The sequence below is a fragment of the Oryctolagus cuniculus genome, chromosome 15 (assembly GCF_964237555.1).
Source record: "Oryctolagus cuniculus chromosome 15, mOryCun1.1, whole genome shotgun sequence".
Classification (NCBI taxonomy): Eukaryota; Metazoa; Chordata; class Mammalia; order Lagomorpha; family Leporidae; genus Oryctolagus; species Oryctolagus cuniculus.
In genome coordinates this window covers 45,416,620-45,438,398 of record NC_091446.1, presented here as the reverse complement: position 1 = coordinate 45,438,398, position 21,779 = coordinate 45,416,620, and positions in this window count along the sequence as shown.

The window sequence follows — 21,779 nt, the reverse complement described above, 5'->3', positions numbered from 1 at the left end:
GCCCCTGCACCTGCATGGGAGACTCAGAAGAAACTCCTGGCTCCTGGCTTTAGATCAGCTTAGCTCTGGCTATTGCAGTCATTTGGGGAGTGAATCAGTGGAATGGAAGACCCCCTCTCTCTTTCTCTGACTCTAGCTCTCTCTGTAACTCTTCCAAATAAATAAAATAACTCTTTAAAAAAAAATAGACAAACCTATGACAAAGCCTTGTTGTGTCCACCTATGCTCCCAAATACTGTCAGTATTGCTTAACAAATGATGCAGCTGAATTCTAGAGGCCTTGGAAGTAAAGGAAAACTTAAGTACCCAGCAATTAATTTAGTAGATAGAAAGTATCTATGTAAGAAAATAGGTGGATGTACTGGATTAGTGATGATTTCCCCTTTTATATGAGTCTACTTAAGTAATCTCAATAAAAAAAATGGGTCTGAGTTTTATTATTTATAAAAGGGTTGTCTGAATCACCTCAGCTGCTATAACAAAAGGCCACAGAGGGGCCAGCGCTTGGTGCAGCCGGTTAACGCCCTGGCCTGAAGCGCTGGCATCCCATATGGGTGCCGGTTCTAGTCCCGGCTGCTCCTCTTCCAATCCAGCTCTCTGCTATGGCCTGGGAAAGCAGTAGAAGATGGCCCAGGTCCTTGGGCCCCTGCACTCACATGAGAGACCTGGAAGAAGCTCCTGGTTCCTGGCTTCAGATTGGCTGGCCATCCAGGGAGTGAACCATCAGATGGAAGACCTCTCTCTCTCTCTCACTCTGCCTCTCCTCTCTCTGTGTAACTCAGACTTTCAAATAAATAAATAAATCTTTTTTTAAAAAAAAGGCCACAGATTGTATGGCTTACACAACAGAATTTCATTTCTCAGAGTTGTGTGGGTCAGAACCCAGAGAAGGCGCAGGTAGGCTTGGGAACAGGACTTCAGTGTATGAATTTGAGGGAACACAATCATTCAGTCTGTAATGGGAAATGGAGAAGACTCCTTCAGCGCCTTCCTAGATGTGTTCAATACTCATAAAAAAGAAATGCATTTGGTTGATTCTTCAATTCAGCCTGATTCTTGTTGTGAGAAACATTTTAAGGACAATTCTTCAGTAATTTAGAAACACTTTTTTCTAAAGTTAGTAATATAGAATTTATTTCTAATTAAAAGGTTTTTAAATTTTTTTTGTTTGACAGGTAGAGTTATAAACAGTGAGAGAGACAGACAGAAAGGTCTTCCTTCCTTTGGTTCACTCCCCAAAGGGCCGCTACAGCCAGCGCTGCGTCTATTCAAAGCCAGGAGCCAGGTGCTTCCTCCTGGTCTCCCATGCGAGTGCAGGGCCCAAGCACTTGGGCCATCCTCCACTGCCCTCCTGGGCCACAGCAGAGAGCTGGACCGGAAGAGGAGCAATTGGGACCAGAACGCGGCGCCCATATGGGATGCCAGTGCCACAGGCGGAGGATTAATCAAGTGAGCCGTGGCACTGACCCCTCTAATTAAAAGTTCTTAAAGTATTCTTATATTAGATCAGGGATTATGGGTTTAAGACTGTATATCCCAGATTTGCCAGATTTTGCCCAGATTTAGGAATCTCCATCTGGAGGGTTCCTTGTGAATCTACACTTTATTTTATTTTGTTTTTTAAAGATGTATTTATTTATTTGAAAGGCAAAGTTACAGAAAAATGGGGAGATAGAGAGAGATAGAGAGATCTTTCATCCACTGTCTTATACCCCAAATGCCATAAGAGCCAGAGTAGGGCCAAAGTCAAGCCAGGAGCCTGGAATACCAAACCAGTTTCTGAAGTACTTGGGCCATCTTCTGCTGCTCTCCTAGATGCATTAGTAAAGAACTGCGTTGGAAGTGGAGCAGCTGGGACTTTAACTGGTGCACACAGGGGATGCTGGCATTGCAGGCGGCAGCTTGACCTGCTCTACCACAACACCAGCCCCAAATTTACGTTTTAATGTTGGGTAAAGCTTGTAGTCAATCAAATTTGGAAAATGAGAAATCAGGCTAACTAGGAAAATTTTCTTCTCCAACTTTCAAACAAAAATGTACCCTTATAATGAAGTGGAGGGCATGCAGGGTGGAGGAATGTCACTTATTTCACAATTTAAAACACCCTTGACTAGTTGAGAAATATCATCTAACACTCGAGAGCATTTCTCTTCTGTTACCCTCCTGGAGACACCACATGGGCGGTCTTTGGGGTTACATGGAGAAACAGAGGGGAGCTCTGCTTTTCAGCCATCCCCTTCAATGTACCCAGCTTGTGAATAAAACCATGTGAGACCCTTAAACCTGCTATTAAATCAAATTAGCAGGTGGCCATTTGCCTAAAGCTATGTCTGTACTTTCAGTCCCCATAATAATATTCCATAACCTTAGTTAAAGAAACAAACCAAAACCTAACCAAAGAGAATTTTTTGGTAACAAATACTCAGATCACAGCCACTCGTGGGCAGCCAACTGATCAACCCATACTCAAACAAGGCAAATGTTTAAAGTCTCCGTGACCAAAAAAGGCAGCCTTGCAAGGAAGGGTTTTATCTGCTTTGCTTCCATGTTCATCCTACAACAAATCCAGCTGCTCACACTGCTGGATTCATCTCTGTGAACCTCTTCTGGTTCTGAATGCTACTCAATTCATGACTTGCTCTTTATTTAAATAAACACTGTTAAATTTATTTTGCCTTGGATTTTTTTTCCCTATCACAGTCCAGTCCCCTATGGAAGGTCACTACACATCCAGGCTGACTATAAAGAATCAATCATTTCAGCCCAGCCCATATTCATGATCCACAAAATCATGAAACATAGCAAAATAGTCATTACTTTAAGTTACTAAGTTTTGGGGTAGGATGTTATATACCAGAACATACACAAAGAGAATGGTTAACTTTTGGTCAAACACATGGGAAACTCTTTAGATGGAGTAAAATTTGAGTATCACTTTGAACCTCACCTAGGCTGATGGAGCAATATGAGAGAAGACAGAGGAACTTGATTTTGGTATATTGGATTATCTGGGTATTTTGGAGAATCAAGTACAATACAGTAATGAATAGGAGTCGGGCATTAGGCTAGGAAAAGTTTGCAATTTCCAACAACAACAACAAAAGTATATTACTCTCTTTAAACTGGATGCATTACTCTATTTCTAAAGGAAATGGGTATCCACTTCAGGATTTAAGAAAAAGAGAAACTTGAGATGAAAATGACTGAATTAGTTGGGAGCAAAATTGGAATAGAGAACTCCAGTTGCAAAGTTATCTCAATAATCCAAGAATTTAAAATCCTGAATCATTAAGGAATGGATTGGATAGACACAGGAGGAAGGATTAAGAGAGTAGCAATTAAATCCCAATTTTGGGGAGTGAGAATTTGGCACACTGGTTAAATAGCTGCTTGGTATGCCCACATCCCCTGTTAGAGTCTCTGAGTTTGAGTCTCAGCCCCGCTTCCATTTCAGCTTCCTTTTAATGCTTGTCCTGAGAAGCTACAGGTAAAGGTCAAGTAGTTGGGTTCCTGAAACCCATGTGGATGACCCTGAGGAAGTTCCAGGGTCTTGGCTTCAGCCTGGCCAAATCATGGCTGTTGCAGTCATTTGAGGAGTGAATCAGGGGATGGAAGATCTCTGTTTCCCTCTTTCATTTTTCTCTCTCTACCTTTCAAATCAATAAAATAAGTAAGTAATATTTAAGTTCCATTTTTGGTAACTGAATGGATTCTACTAATTGAAAAAAATGGAATAATTGGAAAAAGAGTAATTTATAAAATTATGTTTCAATTTCAGTTTTAGATATACAGACTTTGAGCATCAGTTGAACCAATTATATAGTTTAAGAGTGACATTAGGACACACAGCCTCTTTCTTCATGTATACTATATTAACATATTATATACATGCACATTGTCATGCTTGTATAACCTACATATGTATGTATGCATGTGCATTTAGCTTTAGGTGTGTATGTATATATTGACTATCCACACACAGAGATACTAGAATTTTTACTGTATCAGTGGTAGTTAAAACAAAGTACAAAGATGAAGTTGTCCTAAGAATGCAGGTGAAGAACCAAGAGGACATGGAAGAATGAAGTCTAGAACAATACTAAGGTGTGAGTAATGAGGAGAGGAGGACAAATATCTGTATAAAGAAACAGAGTAGATTCAGCCAGCAAAACATATTTCAGAGACTTAAGAACTTGTTTGATCACTTGTGTTGCTTAAAACTCACTTCACCCACCCACCAAACAATGTATACTTTATTTCAGAGTACTTAGGATTGGGCAGCAAATAATATCTAAGTGTTAGATAAATCCAAATAACTATGGCTTTGGATTTAGGTCTAGGGTGGTAAGACCATAAATATATATAATTACATTTTTCATGCATGTGTGTATTTATTCTACATCATTCACATGATAGCTTTTGAAATAGCCTTTTCACCACCATAATATGAAAAATGATCCATTTGCCTTCACACTGAACTATCAAATGATTCATTGCCTATTTTCAATTCCACATAACAAGCCAAAAGAAACACAGTCATTTTTTTTTATTTTATAAAGCAATGGCATGCTTCTAAAGCTATAAAAAGATTTTAGAAAATATCAGATTAATGTATATGCCCTGGAAATTTTTTTCATGAATGAAGTAGAAACTGAGAACTTGGAATGACTTTTATTTTATTGAGAATGATCTGCTTTTGCCATTCTCAATAAGAAGTGAGCCTTTTGGTTGAAACATTATTACCAATAAGCAATATTTTTGCTTTAATTTCCATGTCTGGGAGATTCTAAGCCACTTTGAAAAAATGAAAATTCTAAGATGCAAATTTATATTCTATATTTTTGAGTAGAAATATATTGTTTTTGCTCATTTTTCTAGCGATCAGGACTCTGAAACAAAAAATTCCACTTCATATATTTTTCTGAGCCCTTCAATCTCCTTTAAACGGAATATGGTCAATTCCTAGTTGTGGAATAACCACAAGACAATTAGAAGTTAAATTGTTGAGCAGCCCGCATCTAATTGAAGTCTCTCCATTTTAACTATTTTATTTTTAGCATCTGAAGCCGTCTGCAGCTCTTCTAGGCTATAATCATGTTTATTTAAGAGTAGTGCAGCTCTCAGTGAGAAAATAAAAACCTACCAGAACTGCTATACTGAATTGAAGAAACTAGGAAGATGGGCGGTATGTTTGGTGTAGTTTTCAGTTGTAGGATTCCCTTCAGTTGACTGTACAGGCATATCAGCCTGGGTTGTAAACCTCCATGTCAGATGGGCTTTCTCTGTCATGTGCCATGTGCATGAGTAGCAATCTTGATTCAGGAAGTTATTCAAGCTTTTCTCTTTACAGAACCTGTGAGGTTCTGAAGCTGCTGAGTAAGTTTCATTCTGCAAGTCATTCTAGGGACTCAACACAGCTAAAACTCTCAGTTTTTTGGAAGATACAGGTAAAACAACATGAAATAAAGATAATTTTTGCCAGGTTCATCCCCATAAATCAAGGAGTATAACCTAGAAATTTTTTGCCTATGCAGAAAGAGGACATTTGGGGAATATCATCTTCCTCATCACCCTATTAGCAAGCCTTCCTTAACTGCCTACGGTGCATCTTCCTCTCTGACTTACTCGTTCTTCACATGGCTTGTCATCATTCATTGCCAGAACAACTCTACGTGGTGGCTAATGTTACCATCTTTACTAATAAATGAACTAGCTATTAAGGGATAAAACGTGTTATTAAATGTCAGAACAGTGTTTTAATGCCAGCACTCAAACTTTATATTTGTACTCTTGTTATTCTTAATATAAAGAAATTAAAATAATGGACACTTTGTTAAGAGAAAGACTTGAAGAAAAGAAAAACTCCTCAATATCAATGGCTTAGTTCCAATGGAGGCAGAGTAGAGAAACAGTTCATTGCTCTGTCTCTGGAGTTAAGTTCTTACTAGCCAGGACTGTTAACTTACACAAACCCCACACTTTTCTGTTTCATCATCTGTCAGATTAGTCAACTTTGAGAATTTGCTTCCTGGGTTGTTTTGAGTTTTAGACAAAAAAAAAAAAGTGCATATAAGCATACTACACAAAGCACATGAAGTCCTCAATTAACTTTCACTTATCCTTACTATTGGGATAGTGTTATTTTCTCTATCCTTATGTATTTCAGAATGCTATTTCCCACCATAATTTGATTCACCAAATATTGCACCATCAATAGTATTCTAGTTCTAGAGGAAGAAATTAAAGAAATAGAAGTTACTTTTGCAGTATGGAAAAGGCAAACAAATGAATATTTAAAGAAACAATGAAAGAGCCGGCCTACAATGGTATTTGGAAAACTGCTAGACAGAACTCAAACTAAGTATAGTAGAGGCGATGAGTGGTCAGGAATGAGACAGTTATCAGGAGAGGTGTTACTGAAGTGATAAAGTTTGTGGAAATGGCGGTTAATATCTGGAGTGACAGGTGATTATGTTAAGCATTAAAATTTTTTTAAAATAATGTTAAAAAGTGTCAATACCAGGTATCATGTCAAAGAGCTGCTGAATAATGACTACAGAGACTCAGAGAGAAGAGTGAATAAAAAGACTGATGGCAGAGCCATAGGCTGCATAGGAAAGAGAATGTCTGGAGGCTGAAACTTCTGCTTAGGTGTTTTGGAAAGTCACGTCTGAATCGATGAGAGCATATGACTAGCAAGGTGCCAGAGGGATTTAAGAAATGTGGGATTGTAGTCTGACCTGGATGAATGACTCCACTAGCTAACATTCAGGCCAGCAGGCAAAGGCAGATGAGTTTGGGATCTATTTTGGCATGTCCTGTGTTGTTTCTTCAAATCTGACAGGGTAAGTGGTCACATTGTCCAGTTCTAGAGAGTTTATTTTACTGCTATCAATTTCTCATTCCTGAGAGATTTTACATGCAAGAAACTTTCTTCCTAACTAAATACCCTATGACATAATGAAGCTTCCATCCACTGGTTCATTCCCCACATGCCTGTAACAGTCAGGAGCTCAGAACTCACTCCAGGTCTCCCACTTGGGTGGCAAGGATCCGAATACTTGAACTATCACGTGCTGCCCTCCAGAGTATACATAGCAAGAATCTGGAATTGGAATCAGAGCTGGGACTTGAACCCACTCACTTTGAAATGGGATGAAAGCAACCAAGTGTATTCTGAATGACTGTGCCAAATACCTGTCCCCTAATACCTGCTTTAGAACATCAACAATAAGAGGCAGCAAGGAACAGTTTAGAAACTGCAGTCATTCTTTTGGATCTCTGACACAACACTTTAGCAAAAATACTATTTTTGACAGACTTAGTTATAGTGAGTCTGAGAAAAGATAAATTTTATTCTCTGTGACTTTCCATTTCATTGGAGCTGTTTAATGTAGGCCAATTGTACAAATGTTTATTTCTTTTTTTGTAGAATAGTGTCCTCTTACAAATACCACCATCTTTCTAGAACATCTTTCCTGCTATAACTGGTACACTGGCTGAAAAACCAAAACAGCAAAGAGGAGCATGGAGGCTGGAGAGGAGATCAAAGCAAGGCCTAGGACCTAGGACCCTGGACATGATCTGAATCCATGAAAAAAAATAAATAAATAAAGTATTACAGCAACAGTGCTCAAACCTTTTTTCCCAGCAGTCACATCAGAAACTTTCAATTCTAAAATATGTCTTTTATAATATCCTTGACACTTTAAGAATTTATAATAATTAGAAATCCTTAACTATGTGCCAGGCATTTGCCTAACCCACTTGCATTCAGGTATTGTCTTGTTTTATCCCTCTCCTTAAGCCCAGTACAGATAGGTACTAAGGCTGAGTAGCTCTTATCTGAAATGCTTGGGTCCAGAAATATTTCAGCCATTTTCAGATTTGGGGGTATTTACACACACATAATGAGATATTTTGGGGATAAACCCAAGACCACAAACATAATCCAATAATGTCTCACATATCTCATATCCAAGTGCCTGAAGATAATTTTACACAGTAACACAGCTGCATCCTGACTGCTACCTCTCACATGAAGTTGGGAGTGGAACATTCCACTCTTTGGTTCCATGTCAGTGCTTGGAAAGTTTCAGATTTTAGAGTGTTTAGAGTTTAATAATTCCAAGTTAGAGATTTTCAATGTAGTCCCATCGTTATTCCTATTTCCCATTGATCCATATTGAGGACCTGCAGCTTACAAAAGGTGGAATTTGAATTCTGGGAGGCAGACTGCACGCTAATGCTTTAACTCCAACAAGACCAGGGATTTACACAGTAGCCAAGCCCCACAGGTGCTTCTGACAGAACCCAGCCTGAAATGTTTAGCCAATATAGATATCATCTAGTAAATGCTGAACCAACCCTGAGTAACACCAAGCAGCTGGATCAATTTAAAACATGCTCGTTTTGCCCAGAGATTTTTTTCAAACAGTAATAAAAGTAACCTGTGCTTTTGAAAAGACTATGGTATGTCAAAAAAAAGAAAAGCAGGGAGATAAGACACTAGAGAGGGCACAGGCTGAGGCTTTGAAACTTTAAGGTTTGGTGTTCAACTCAGCGATCCCCAGCCCGAGGGGATAAACTGGGAGTCTTAAGAGATTTCTCAGTATCATCGTTCCATGATTCCCAGGCTTCCCACCCCAGCCGTCTCTTCCTTTGTTTTCTCCCTTCACCAAGGTCTGCCTCTCCAAGAATTTGCTTCACACAATTCTCTTTTTTTTTAAATCTTTAATTGTTCTCCAATCACTTCACATGCTCCAATCTCCACTTCACATGCCCATCATGCTTCTTCAGTGGAATGGTAAATCCTCTGAAAGTTAGTAATTTTATTTTCTACTTCCTTTGGCATCTCTTTCCATCCTTCTCCTCCCTACTGCAGCTCTCCAGTTTTTAACGTATTGATGGGTACAGATACATAAAAGAATCGATGGACATCAATAGCAGTTCTCACCATTCCTGTGGCAATCAACCACCAACTTTAAGAAAAAACATGTTCCTGTAAAGTTTCTCTAAAACCTCTATCCCCTAACTAAGCACTCTGCCCTTAGCATTTGTAATGGCCTCTTTTTAAAAGAAAGAAAGAAAGAAAGAGAGAGAGAGAGAGAGAGAGAGAGAGAGAGAGAGAGAAAGGAAGGAAGGAAGGAAGGAAGGAAGGAAGGAAGGAAGGAAGGAAGGAAGGAGGAAGGAAGGAAGGAAGGAAGGAAGGAAGGAAGGAAGGAAGGAAGGAAGGAAGGAAAGATGTATTTTGTTTATTTAAAAGAGTATTGGGGGGGGGCTTCTACCCACTGGGTTATGCCCCAGATGGCCACAAAGGCCAGAGCTGAGCCTATCTGAACCAGGGGCTTCTTCTGGGTCTCCCACATGGGTGCAGGGGCCCAAGGACTTGAGCCCCGCTGCTTTCCCAGGTGTATTAGCAGGGAGCAGGATCAGAAGTAGAGCAGCCAAGACTTGAACCAGCTCCCAAATGGGATTCTGGCAATACAGGCAAGGACTTTAACCTGCTAAGCCACAGTGCAGGCCCCTGTAATGGCTTTAAATTATTTTTCACCTCATGGATAATTTTCACTCTAATTCATTCATCCTAAATACACAGTACTGCCAAAGTACCTTCCGAACTTTGTCAGTTAAGCTCTTCCCTACCCTCTGTTAAATACACATATTTGGTGGGGGGGATTTATTTTATTTATTTGAAAGACAGAGTTATAGAAAAAGGTCTAAACAGAGAGAGAGGTCTTCCATCCTCTGGTTTACTCCCCAAATGGCCGCAAGGGCTGGAGCTGAGCCAATCTGAAGCCAGGAGCTTCCTCCAGGTCTCCTACATGGATGCAGAAGCCCAAGGACTTGGGCAGTCTTCTGCTGCTTTTCCAGGTGCATTAGCAGGCAGCTGGATTGGAAGTGGAGCAGCTGGGACTCCAACTGGCACCCTTATGGGAGGCTGGTGCTGCAGGCCAGAGCTTTAACCCACTGTGCCACAGCGCCTGCTCCATCACATTTTTTTTTTACCTCTACAATAACATGTCATATTTTAAGAGCTATGGACTCCAAATGCTAATAATTGTATCCTGGTTCTTCTACTCACATGTTGTGGGACTTGAACAAGCTGCAAGATACCTCTGCAAAATGTAAGATGGAGCTAACAAGAGCATCTTCTTTATGATAGGTGTAAGAATACAATGTGAAGGTGTCTGTTTAGTAATTTAAATACTGCTATTTAGTACTTTATTCAAGGAAACTTTTAATAATTAGTGGCCTTCATCACCATCAATGTCAACATGGCTTTAACATAATAATCAGGTTTCCATTCTGAGCACTTTTTTACCCAATATTTAAAATACAGTCCAAAACAACCACTCTGAGTCCCTCAATAGAACCAACACTTCTTGGCTTTACATGTCTTTTTCCTACCTGTGGTCTTGCCACAGGCCCCATCTCACCTTTCCCCAAACCCTAACAATTCTTCAAGAAGTTCATTTCTAAGAAGCCATTCCAGATCTCTCCAAATATGTGTAATTTCCCCTTCTTTACAGTTACACTGCTGTTTGTTTATTTGACCTACAGAGAGACAGAAAGAGAGAACTCCCATCTGCTAACTCACTCCTCAAATGCAGACAACGGCCCCTGGTTTCCAGGGTCTTAGCTGAGAACTGGAAATTCAATCCAAGTTTCCCACATGGATGGCAGGAACCCAATTACTTGAGTCATCATTGCTGGCTCTTAGTGTCTGCATTAGCAGGAAGCTGGAGTCAGAAGCTTAAACAGTGTACTTAACCCAAGTACTCCAATATGGGATGTGAATGTCTCAGTAGCAATCTTAATTACTAGGCCAAATACCTGCTGTTTGTAGCATTGTGGGAGATAGGGTACTTCTCTCAGGAAAGTAATTTATAATAGCTAATGATCTATGAGGTGATTTATATTTTTCCCTACTTTTCCTTTTTAGGTTTCTGAAGGTGGTGCTATTCAGATGATCTGTGTTTTTCTGATTCCAAAATAGAGGCACAGAAGAAATGTATTCCCTAACTTGGTATTAATTAGGACTTGCCTCAAGCAAAATAAAATCAAATTTTAATAGAGAAAGGATTTTATCATAAGGTATTAAGAGTATATCAGAGTTCTCAAAAAGGACCTAGGACCAAAATTCAGAGAAATGCAAGAACTGTCTAAATATATATATTTATATATGTGTGTGTGTATATATATATATATATATAACTTGTACATCACCGAATCAAACAGCCCCCATTGATGTAATCCATTGTTAGAATGAAATGCAGATTTGTTTGTTTGTGCTGGAACTGAACTCCAGATTCTTGGAAATAGAATCTAATTGGCCAGATTTGGATTTTATCACCATGTAAAGAGGAAGACTCTCATGCTTATAGGTCAGAGGCAAGGCAACTCCCAGTGGGGGGAACTGTCCTTATAAATGGAGCTGATGAAAAAAGTCGAAACTTTTCAACTACATTTATTTCCTATTTATTTTATAAAATTTTTATTTGAAAGAGACACAGAGAGAATGTAATAGAGACATGCCAACACAAAGAGGTATTTTCTATCTGCTGATTAACTCCACAAATGTCTATAGCAGCCAGGGATGAGCCAGGACGAAGCTGCGAGACTGGAACTCAATCTATGTCTCCAACGTGGGTGGCAGGGACCCAGCAACTTGAGCTTTTACTGCTGCCTCCAATGGTGCATATGAGCAGAAAGCTGGACTCAGGATCTGGAATTGGGACTCAAACCCAGGTATTCTGATATTGGATGTGGTTACCCCAAGTGGCTACTTAATGACAGTATCAAACACGTACTCTATCAAGTATTTTTTTACCTAATAGATATCACTAATAAATGTATCATCTTTTATAATATAATAAGAGTGATTTTTAATGTTTCACACATTTTGGAGGTGGAGAAAAGCTGTTTAAGTGCACATTTAATACCCACATTAACCTAGAGTCTGAGTGTACCAAAGATACTAATATGAGATGTCAAGAGAAGAAATGGGGTGAGAGGCAAAGGGGAACTCTGCATTACCATATCACAAATTTCATTTTGTAAATATAAATCTATTCTGAAATAAAATGTTCTTTAGAAAAATAAATAATACACAAAACGCAAAGCTCTGATAGTTTGGGAATTTAACAACAGTGGTGGCATTTAGCAGACGCCTCACCTACACAGTGGAAGACTGCAGGAGGAGATGTTGGAGGTAGCAGAGCTATAGAAATGGTCAGAAGGAGGAGAAGTCACATTCAACAGAGCCTTCTGGACTCCAGGAGGATTTAGGAGCTGAAAAACACAGCCACATACAGTAAATGACAAGAAAGCCCAAACACTAATTGTATGCTTAGGTGCAAACCCTACCCTATTCCCAGTTATCTGTTCTCTCGCACACACAAAAATTACATTAAAAAATGATTGCCATAGTACAGGTAGCTGTCCCACGGCAGTTGATAGATTTATGACCAGACAGGAGATGATAACCTATGGGTCCTCAAAATTACTTAAGTGAAAAAATTTGGGATGAAATCAGTTGGATTTGTAATTCACATGGACTCACAGAGTAAAGCCTCAGGGGAACTGTTATTATTTTATGTTTTCCTCCTAATAAATGAAAAAACCTGCATGAAATGGAAGTTAAGGTTGCAATGGAAACTTCAAATATAACTACATAGGAGTATACAACCTAGATTCTAAACAAACAAGTGATTCCAGTGGCCCCACATGTCACAGTATTTCTAAAAGCATCCATTCCCCTCTCCTATGTTATCCCAAGACAATTTGGTTGTATTTGTTGCACCAACAAGTGGTTCAGTCTGGAAACAAGGGAGGATTAAATAAAACAGAGTGGGTAGCTCATACTCAAAATGCCTAGACCAGGAGTGCTTTGGATTTAGGAATATTTTGCATATACATAATGAAATATCTTGGATAGGGAACCAAGTGTAAACACGAAGTTCATTTATGTTTCATATATATCTTTTGAAATTTCTTTTTGAAAGGCAGAGTTGGGCAGTGAGAGAGAGACAGAGAGAAAGGGCTTTCTTCCATTGATTCACTCCCCAAATGGCCGGCACGGCCACTGCACGCCAATCCGAAGCCAGGAGCCGGGTGCTTCCTCCCGGTCTCCTATGTGGGTACAGGCCCAAGCACTTGTGCCATCCTCCGCTTCCCTCCCAGCCACAGCAGAGAGCTGGACTGGAAGAGGAGCAACCGGGACTAGTACCTGGCACCCCAACCAGGACTAGAACCCAGGGTGCCAGCGCCACAAGCAGAGGATTAACCAAGTGAGCCACGGCGCCAGCCTATTTTTTGAAATTTTAAAAATTATTTTCATTTTATTTGAAAGGTTGAAGGGAGAGAGAGACAGAAACAGAGAGTCTATGTGTTGGCTTACTCTCAAATGCTCAAAACGCCAGGGCTGGGCCAGGCTGAATATAGGAGCTAGAAACTCCATCAGGGTCTCCCACTTGGATGGCAGGGACTCAAGTCATCATATGCTGCCTCCCAGGGTATAGATTAGCAGGAAGCTGGATCAGAAGCAGAGGGGTAGGAAGGGACTCACGTTGTCACTCTGATATTTGCTACAGACATCCCAAGTGGTGTGTTAGCACTGTGCCGAATCCCTACCCTCACAGATATTTTGTATACATGGCTGAAGGAAACTTTGTACAATATATTTAGTGTATCTGCATTTTGACTGTGCCCCATCATCTCAGCAATCAAAGTTTCAGATTTTAGAGCATTTTGGATATGGATTTTCAGATTAGAGATGATGCATCCCCATGGCTGAAAAGATCATCTAAGCTCCAGGCTTTATGGCAACCTTTGATTTTCTTTTTCCCTTATCCTGTGAGTGCTATGAGATCACCTCCACCATTCTTGCCATAGGCCTCCACCAGAGCATTTATCACCCTGAATTGTCTCTGTTTATCAGCTCTCCACCAGATAGGGAATTCCAGGTGAACAAGCCTAGCTCTGACCACACACCCATGATCTGCCCCTTCATTAAACTCTGCTTGTAAAAATTCTCTGAGCAAGTCTCCATTTCTGACCAACACCTTCTCTGAACAGATGAACTCTGCTTTTTCTTAGGATGGAATATGTGTCTTACCTTTACTCCCAACTTGCAAATGTAGTTTAATATTCAATGTCCTCACAAATTCTACTGCTGGCTCAGAAGATCGATTCCAAATAATAAAGAAGTTTTTTTTTTTTTTTAAACTAACCCTATCTTTGAACCTGAAACACATTTCTTCTCACTACAACAAGTTTGGAAAAATTATGATCAAACATAAACCATGAAATGGAATTCTTATTTTTCCCTCAAAGTAAAGTTAGAAATAAGACAACCTAGAAATTGCCCTACAACCTCTGACTTTTAGGCTGCCATTAAAACATCAGGTTAAATTTAAAAATACAGTGGCCGCAACGGTTTTCCCTAAAACATGACTTGCCCTTTTAATCCTTTTTTCTATAGATTGTGCTAATATGGTCATTTTTTTCTTCCAAAGCCCGAATTATTCCAAATTTGGCCAAACAGGAGCTTTCATTTAGAAACAGGGCACGTCTTAGAGTTAATATGCACATGTGTGGTGTTACCCACAAGAGTCCGTCATTAAACACTATGAGCACTTCATTGTGATAGTCCTCTAAAAAGCTCAAGAAATTTTAAGTTCTTCTTTTCTCCTTTTCCAAAAAATATTCTGTTACCTACTTCCAGTATTATATATCATATGTGGTGACTGCTGCTTCCTATGATGGAAAAGAGACAGAAGCTTCAAACAGTGATGAATACAAGAACCAATAATTATATTATTTATATAAACACCAGTTATTTTAAAAATTGCTGATAAAAGCTTTGAGGTCATATTATGCCTTAAAATTAGTGACCTGATGCTTCACTCAACACACTAAGAGTATATTTTTATCTAATTTTTCATGCATTTATCATAACTGTGTCACTGGAAAATTCATATTTGCATCCAAGTAATAATGGCTAATAAATGAAGGCAAGTGTAAAATAATAGCACTGACAGGAAAGCACAGAGCAGAAGTCATTCTCCTTTTTAAAAAGGATTTATTTATTCATTTGAAAGGTGGAGACACAGAGAGAAAAAGATACCTTCATTTGCTGGTTCACTTCCTGAACAGCCGTAAAGGCCAGGACTGGGCCAGAATGAAGCCAGGAACCAGGAACTCCATTCAGTTCTCTCGTGGGAATAACAAGGGCCCAAGCACTTGAACCATCCTTTGCTGCATTCTCAGGCATGTTAGCAAGGAGCTGGATAGGAAGTGGAGCAGCCAGGACTCCATCCAGTACCCACATGGGATGCCAGCACTTCGGGCTGCAGATTAATCCACTAAGCCACAATGCCAGCCTCCGGAAGTCATTGTTATTTCAGAAAACTTGCTGATAGGGCCTGTTATTGTGGTGCAGCAGATTGGGCTGCTTGTGCTGTGTGCATCCCATGACAGAAGGCGAGTTTAAGACCCACTACCCTGCTTCCAATCTGTTTTTGTTTTTGTTTTTGTTTTGACAGGCAGAGTTAAACAGTGAGAGAGACAGAGACAGAGAGAAAGGTCTTCCTTCCATTGGTTCACCCCCTAAATGGCCACTATGGCCGGCGCTACGCCAATCCAAAGCTAGGAGCCAGGTGCTTCTTCCTGATCTCCCATGCGGGTGCAAGGATCCAAGCACTTGGGCCATCCTCCACTGCCTTCCCAGGCCACAGCAGAGAGCTGGACTGGATGAGCAGTAACCAGGACTAGAACCCGGTGCCCATTTGGGATGCCGGCGCTGCTGGCAGAGGATTAGCCAAGTGAGCCACGGCACTGCCCCCTGCTTCCAATCTGGATTCCTGCTGATGCACCTAGGAGGGCACCAGATGACGGCTCCAGTGCTTGGGCCCCTGCCGTTCATGTGGGAGACCAGAATGGAGTTCCTGGCTCCTGACTTCAATTTGATCCAGACCTGGCTGTTGTGGCCAGTAGGGTAGTGAAACAGCAGATGGAGGGTCTTTCTGTGTCTCTGTCTCTTCATCTCTCTCTGTTGCTCTGCCTTTCAAATAAATAACTAAACCACCACCACTTTCAAAATTTTTAGAGTGATTCATAGAAGAATTAGCAAAGTGAAAATATCAAAAATAATAAAAATGACATACTCCTAGCTTGCACAAAGCCATCACCCAAAAATGAAACAGAAATACAAATGAATGTCAAATGTTATCAAAATGTACATCAAACATCAAATAAATCAACTACAATCAAGGAATCGTAACAATAAAATTATTTGCCTGGAAACTATTCACTGTTAATTAAAGAAAAGATTAGATGTGCTTTCCTGGCTGCTTTTTTCTCCCTATTCCCAGCTTGGAGTTTCTTGGTTTGGTTTTGTTTTTTCACACAACGGTGTTCTCTTAGTCTCTCCTGCTTCACCACACCCCCGTTTTCACCCTCTGCCCCTTGTTTCTCGATGACGTCTCTGTTCAGCAGGTGTCCCTAGCCCCCATTCCTGTCTGTATCTGCCTGTGCACAGCATGTCATCCCATCACAGCTTGGATGTGGACTCCAGTACCTCTTCCTTCATTCCCAGGACCTCTTTTCCATAGAGGAAAATCCTGCTAGTAATTAGTATGCCACATACTCAGTTCTTTTTAAAGAAAGAGCATCTCTGAGATTCACATGTTACTATAAATTATGGAAACAAATAGCAACTATTTGAGTAGCTCTCAGAGGAAGCAAGAAGTAAAAGCATTTTTAAATAAAACTTCACTTTTTTCAAAAATATTTACTTATTTATTGAAAAGGCAGAGTTACAGAGAAGCAGAGGCAGAGAGAGTGAGGTCTTTCATCCACTGGTTCACCTCCCAAGTGGCCACAGTGGTTGGAGCTCCACCAATCAGAAGCCAGGAGCCAGGAGCCAGGAGCCTCTTTCAAGTCTCCCACATGGGTGCAGGGGCCCAAGGACTTGGGCCATCTTCTACTGCTTTCCCAGGCCATAGCAGAGAGCTGGATCAGAAATGGAGCAGCTGGGTCTCAAACCAGCGCCCATATGGGATGCTGGTGCTTCAGGCCAGGGCGTTAATCCACTGAGCCACAGCGCCGGCCCTCAGATAGTCTGATTTTGATTTTAATCTTGATTCCTGGTAGATATTTGAAAGCCCTGTCAAAGAGATTGGACTTAAGGAGAATGCTGCTGTAGAGGCCAGTAAGAGAGACAAGAGAACTCAAATCCAGAAAAGGAATTTGGGCAATAAACACTTTAAATAGTTCGATTTCCTTAATAAGCCATGAAAAGGAAATGAAAATAATATGCAAGCTATTTCCATGAATTTATTTGTTAAAAATTAAATACTGGTAATATCCACCACCTAGAAAGATGCAAGAAATTGGATTTACTCTTAAACACTAAGAGTGGGAATATAATATGGTAGTTACTGTTGAAAGGTAATTAACAGTGGAAGGGGAGAGGGAGCATGAGAGGGGAGGGTTGCAGGTGGGAGGGAACTTATGGGGGGGGGGAGCTATTGTAATCCATAAGCTGTATTTTGGAAATTTATATTCATTAAAGAAAAGTTAAAAAAAAGAAAGGTAATTAACAGTACATCTCATGCTAAAGTGAAAAACTCATTTAAACAAAACTTGCATGGATAACAAAGGAATGTTTAATAATATCAAGCATTACATTGCTTGGAAGAATACATAACTGGACTCATGACCAATCAACAGGGAAACAACTGTCCTGTACAAAATATGCAACCTTTACAGAAGAATGTGGTGATCTATATATCATTTTGAGATTTCTCCAAACCATGTTCAATGGATAGAGAAATGTAGAGCCAAGGGGCCGGCGCCTTAGCTCACTAGGCTAATCCTCTGCCTGTGGCGCTGGCACCCCGGGTTCTAGTCCCGGTCAGGGCACCGGATTCTGTCCCGGTTGCCCCTCTTCCAGGCCAGCTCTCTGCTCTGGCCTGGGAGTGCAGTGGAGGATGGCCCAAGTGCTTGGGCCCTGCACCCCATGGGAGACCAGGGGAAGCACCTGGCTCCTGGCTTCGGATCAGCGCGGTGTGCCGGCTGCGGCAGCCATTGGAGGGTGAATCAACGGTAAAGGAAGACCTTTCTCTCTGTCTCTCTCTCTCACTGTCCACTCTGCCTGTCCAAAAAAAGAAATGTAGAGCCAAACATATAGGGCTGTTTCACTTACACTAGACAGATGGCTATCAAACACTAAATTGTTATGATTAAAGAAGAGAAAGGATTTGAAGAGGAAGGAAACCGTAAAGGCTTTGAAACTATGTTTTTTTCCCATATTTTTACAATAAGGACAAATTCATGTATTGCTTCTGAGTTAAAGGGAGGGCAGTCAAATAATCAATGAAGTAGAGGCCGGCCCTGCGGCTCAATAGGCTAATCCTCCGCCTGCAGTGCCAGCACACCAGGTTCTAGTCCCAGTCGGGGTGCTGGATTCTGTCCTGGTTGCCCCTCTTCCAGGCCAGCTCTCTGCTATGGCCCGGGAGTGCAGTGGAGGATGGCCCAAGTGCTTGGGCCCTGCACCCGCATGGGAGACAAAGAGAAGCACCTGGCTCCTGGCTTCAGATCAGGACGATAAGCCAGCTGCAGCACGCTGGCAGCGGTGGCCATTGGAGGGTGAACCAATGGCAAAAGGAAGACCTTTCTCTCTCTCTCTCTGTCTCTCTCTCTCTCTCACTGTCCACTCTGCCTGTCAAAAAAAAGAAAAATCAATGAAGTAGAAAAACAGATTTTAAAATACAGCAAAGCTTCATTAATTTTTTGGAACTAGGAGGGATTTGCTAATGGGATATATCTCTTTTGAAAAATACATTCCATCGGGCCAGCATTGTGGCGTAGTGGGTAAAGCCACTGCCTGCAATGCCAGCATCCCATATGGGCACCAGTTTGTGTTCCTGCTACTCCACTTCCAAACCAGCTTCCTACTAATGGTCTTAGAAAAGCAGTGGAAGATGGCCCAAATGTTTGGGTCCCTGCAACTCACATGGGAGACCCTGAGGAAGCTCCTGGCTCCTGGCTTCTAGTTGGCCCTGACCAGGCTGTTGAGGCAATCTGGGGAGTGAACCAGCAAATGGAAGATATCTCTCTGTCTGTAGCTCTTTCAAATAAATAAAACAAAATCTTTAAAAAAATAAAAATACATTCCTTGATTTTCAAAAATTGTGTATCTTATAAACAAAATATATAAATATTAATAAATAAAATTGAGCACATGAATGAAAATTTAATTCTCGGAAGGCCTAATAGTGGATCATTATCAGAAAGATAACTTTTGCTTACAGAAGTTATTGGTGAAATGCTTACCTTTAGATAGGATAGCAAAGGAACCCACAATGGGGGCCAATGTTGTAGCACAGTAGATTAAGCCACCACCTGTGATGCTGGCATCCCCTATTGGGAGGCCTCTTTTAGTCCCCACTGCTCTGCTTCCAGTCCAGCTTCCTGCCAGTGTACGTGGAAGTCAAAGTAGTATGTCCCAAGAACTTGGGCCCCTGCCCCTCATGTAGGAGGCCTGGATGTAGTTACTGGCTCGTGGTTTTGGCCTGGCCCAGCCCCTACCATTGCAGACAGTTGGGTAGTGAACAAAGAGATGGAAGATCTCTATCATGGTCTCTCATTCTCTTTGGTCAATCTGCTGTTCAAATAAATAAAACAAATATTTAAAAGAAGAACCTGCAAGCATGAAAATATTTGTTGGGGTTTGATAGCTATTGTGGTTTATATTGTTACAATGGTGCTTACATGATAATTTCCCTGAAAAAATAGTTCAACCCAGAAATCCCATTTCATTAAAACCATTTGAAAACAATGATTTTAGTCTTAATTGTTCTTGCTTTAAGATAATCACAGATTTTTTAAAAATCATTTCAAATTCAGTAAGACATAGCTGCAATTTCACAATTTTAAAGTTTAAATTGGTAAAACCTGATTAATTTAATTTCACCATAACCTGCATTAGTCCTAATTAAATATTTTATTATTATTTTTTTTTTTTGACAGGTAGAGTGGACAGTGAGAGAGAGAGACAGAGAGAAAGGTCTTCCTTTTGCCATTGGTTCACCCTCCAATGGCCGCCACGGCCAGCGCGCTGCGGCCGGCACACCGCACTGATCCAAAGCCAGGAGCTAGGTGCTAATCCTGGTCTCCCATGGGGTGCAGGGCCCAAGCACTTGGACCATCCTCCACTGCACTCCCAGGCCAGAGCAGAGAGCTGGCCTGAAAGAAGGGCAACCGGGACAGAATCCGGCGCCCTGACCAGGACTAGAACCCGGTGTGCCGGCGCTGCAAGGTGGAGGATTAGCCTAGTGAGCCGCGGTGCCAGCCTAAGATTTGATTTTCAAACATTAATCATTCTCAGGATAGAGGCAAATTTGCATTCTTCTTATATATTCATTTAATCGTATTTTGCTTATTCTTCAGACACAGAATTAAGCCACACATAGTTCTTTCCTGGATATTCTTAATCCTTCATTTCTTTTTATTTGTCTGTATAACTGGATAAGCAGTTGTCTGACTACTCTTGTATTTCCTGAATTCCAGGGTAAATTCATCTCCTGCAATATTTTCATTATTTAAGCTCCAAGCCCAGTCTATCCTAAAGGTAAGTGAAGTTTGTACAACACACTCAACAGTTTGACTAAGTTGACAATTCCCTCCTACTATTTACTTTTATTGAAAAGCAAAACCCAGACATGTATTGTGGTGCATTGGGTTATGCTGTTGCTTGAGATACCTGTATCCTATAATGGAATACACGTTTGAGTCCTGGCTACTCCACTTCTGACCCAGCTACCTGCTAATGTGCCCAGGAAGGCGGGATAATGGCCCAAGTTCTTGAGTTCCTGACAACCATGTGGGAAACTTGGAAGGAGTTCCTGGCTCCTGGCTTCAGCCTAGCTAAGCTCTGCTGTTTTAGCTATTTTGGGAGTGAACCTGCAGATAAAAGATCTCTCCCCCTACTCCCTCTGTAACTCTGGCTTTCAAACAGGTAAATGCATCTTTTTAAAAAAGGAAAACCAATCAAATATTTAAGTATGCTAGGTCAAAAAGATATCAGACTACACTTCCCAGAATAATGTCTCTCAAATTTTGCAGTACATTACAATTATTTGAGGGTCTTTAAAAATCTCCAATGCTCATGCTGCACTCCATGCTAATTATGTTAGGAGCTCTGTGGATGGGCCACAGAGCCACAGTGGTTTTCCAATCAGTGTAGGTGATCCAATCAACAACAAAGATTGAGAACCACAGTCCCAGAGAACATTAAAAACTTTCAAAGCAGCTGCAGCAGCCTCCATAGCAAATTAGAACAGCCAAAGAAGTACTCCTATCAGTGACAGTGCAAAGCCAGTGAAGTCACAGACACACTGGATTACCAAGTCAGTTGGTGTTTTATTTAAAAGAAAAGAAAGACAAGATTTAGTACACCTAAATGAAGGTCCAGACGCCTTAAGTCTTTGACACCTGTGCCTTTCATTGGGTATTAAATAATTAGAAGTTAGGCCACCTGTGTGTATTTTCGCCACCTCAAATGAGAGCAAGTTTCAATTATTTAGAGGCTAAAGTTGAAAGATTTAGAAGACACTAGAGAGCAGCTTAAGCAGGTGGCTTACTGCCTTTCTTTCTTTGGTACTTAAACTACTTTCTGCACAGTCTCTGTGCCTTCCCCAACGGGCCTGCATCACCTGGCAGTTGCTGCACAAGGCTTTCACGGTGATAGGATATGTCTGCTCATTCATTTA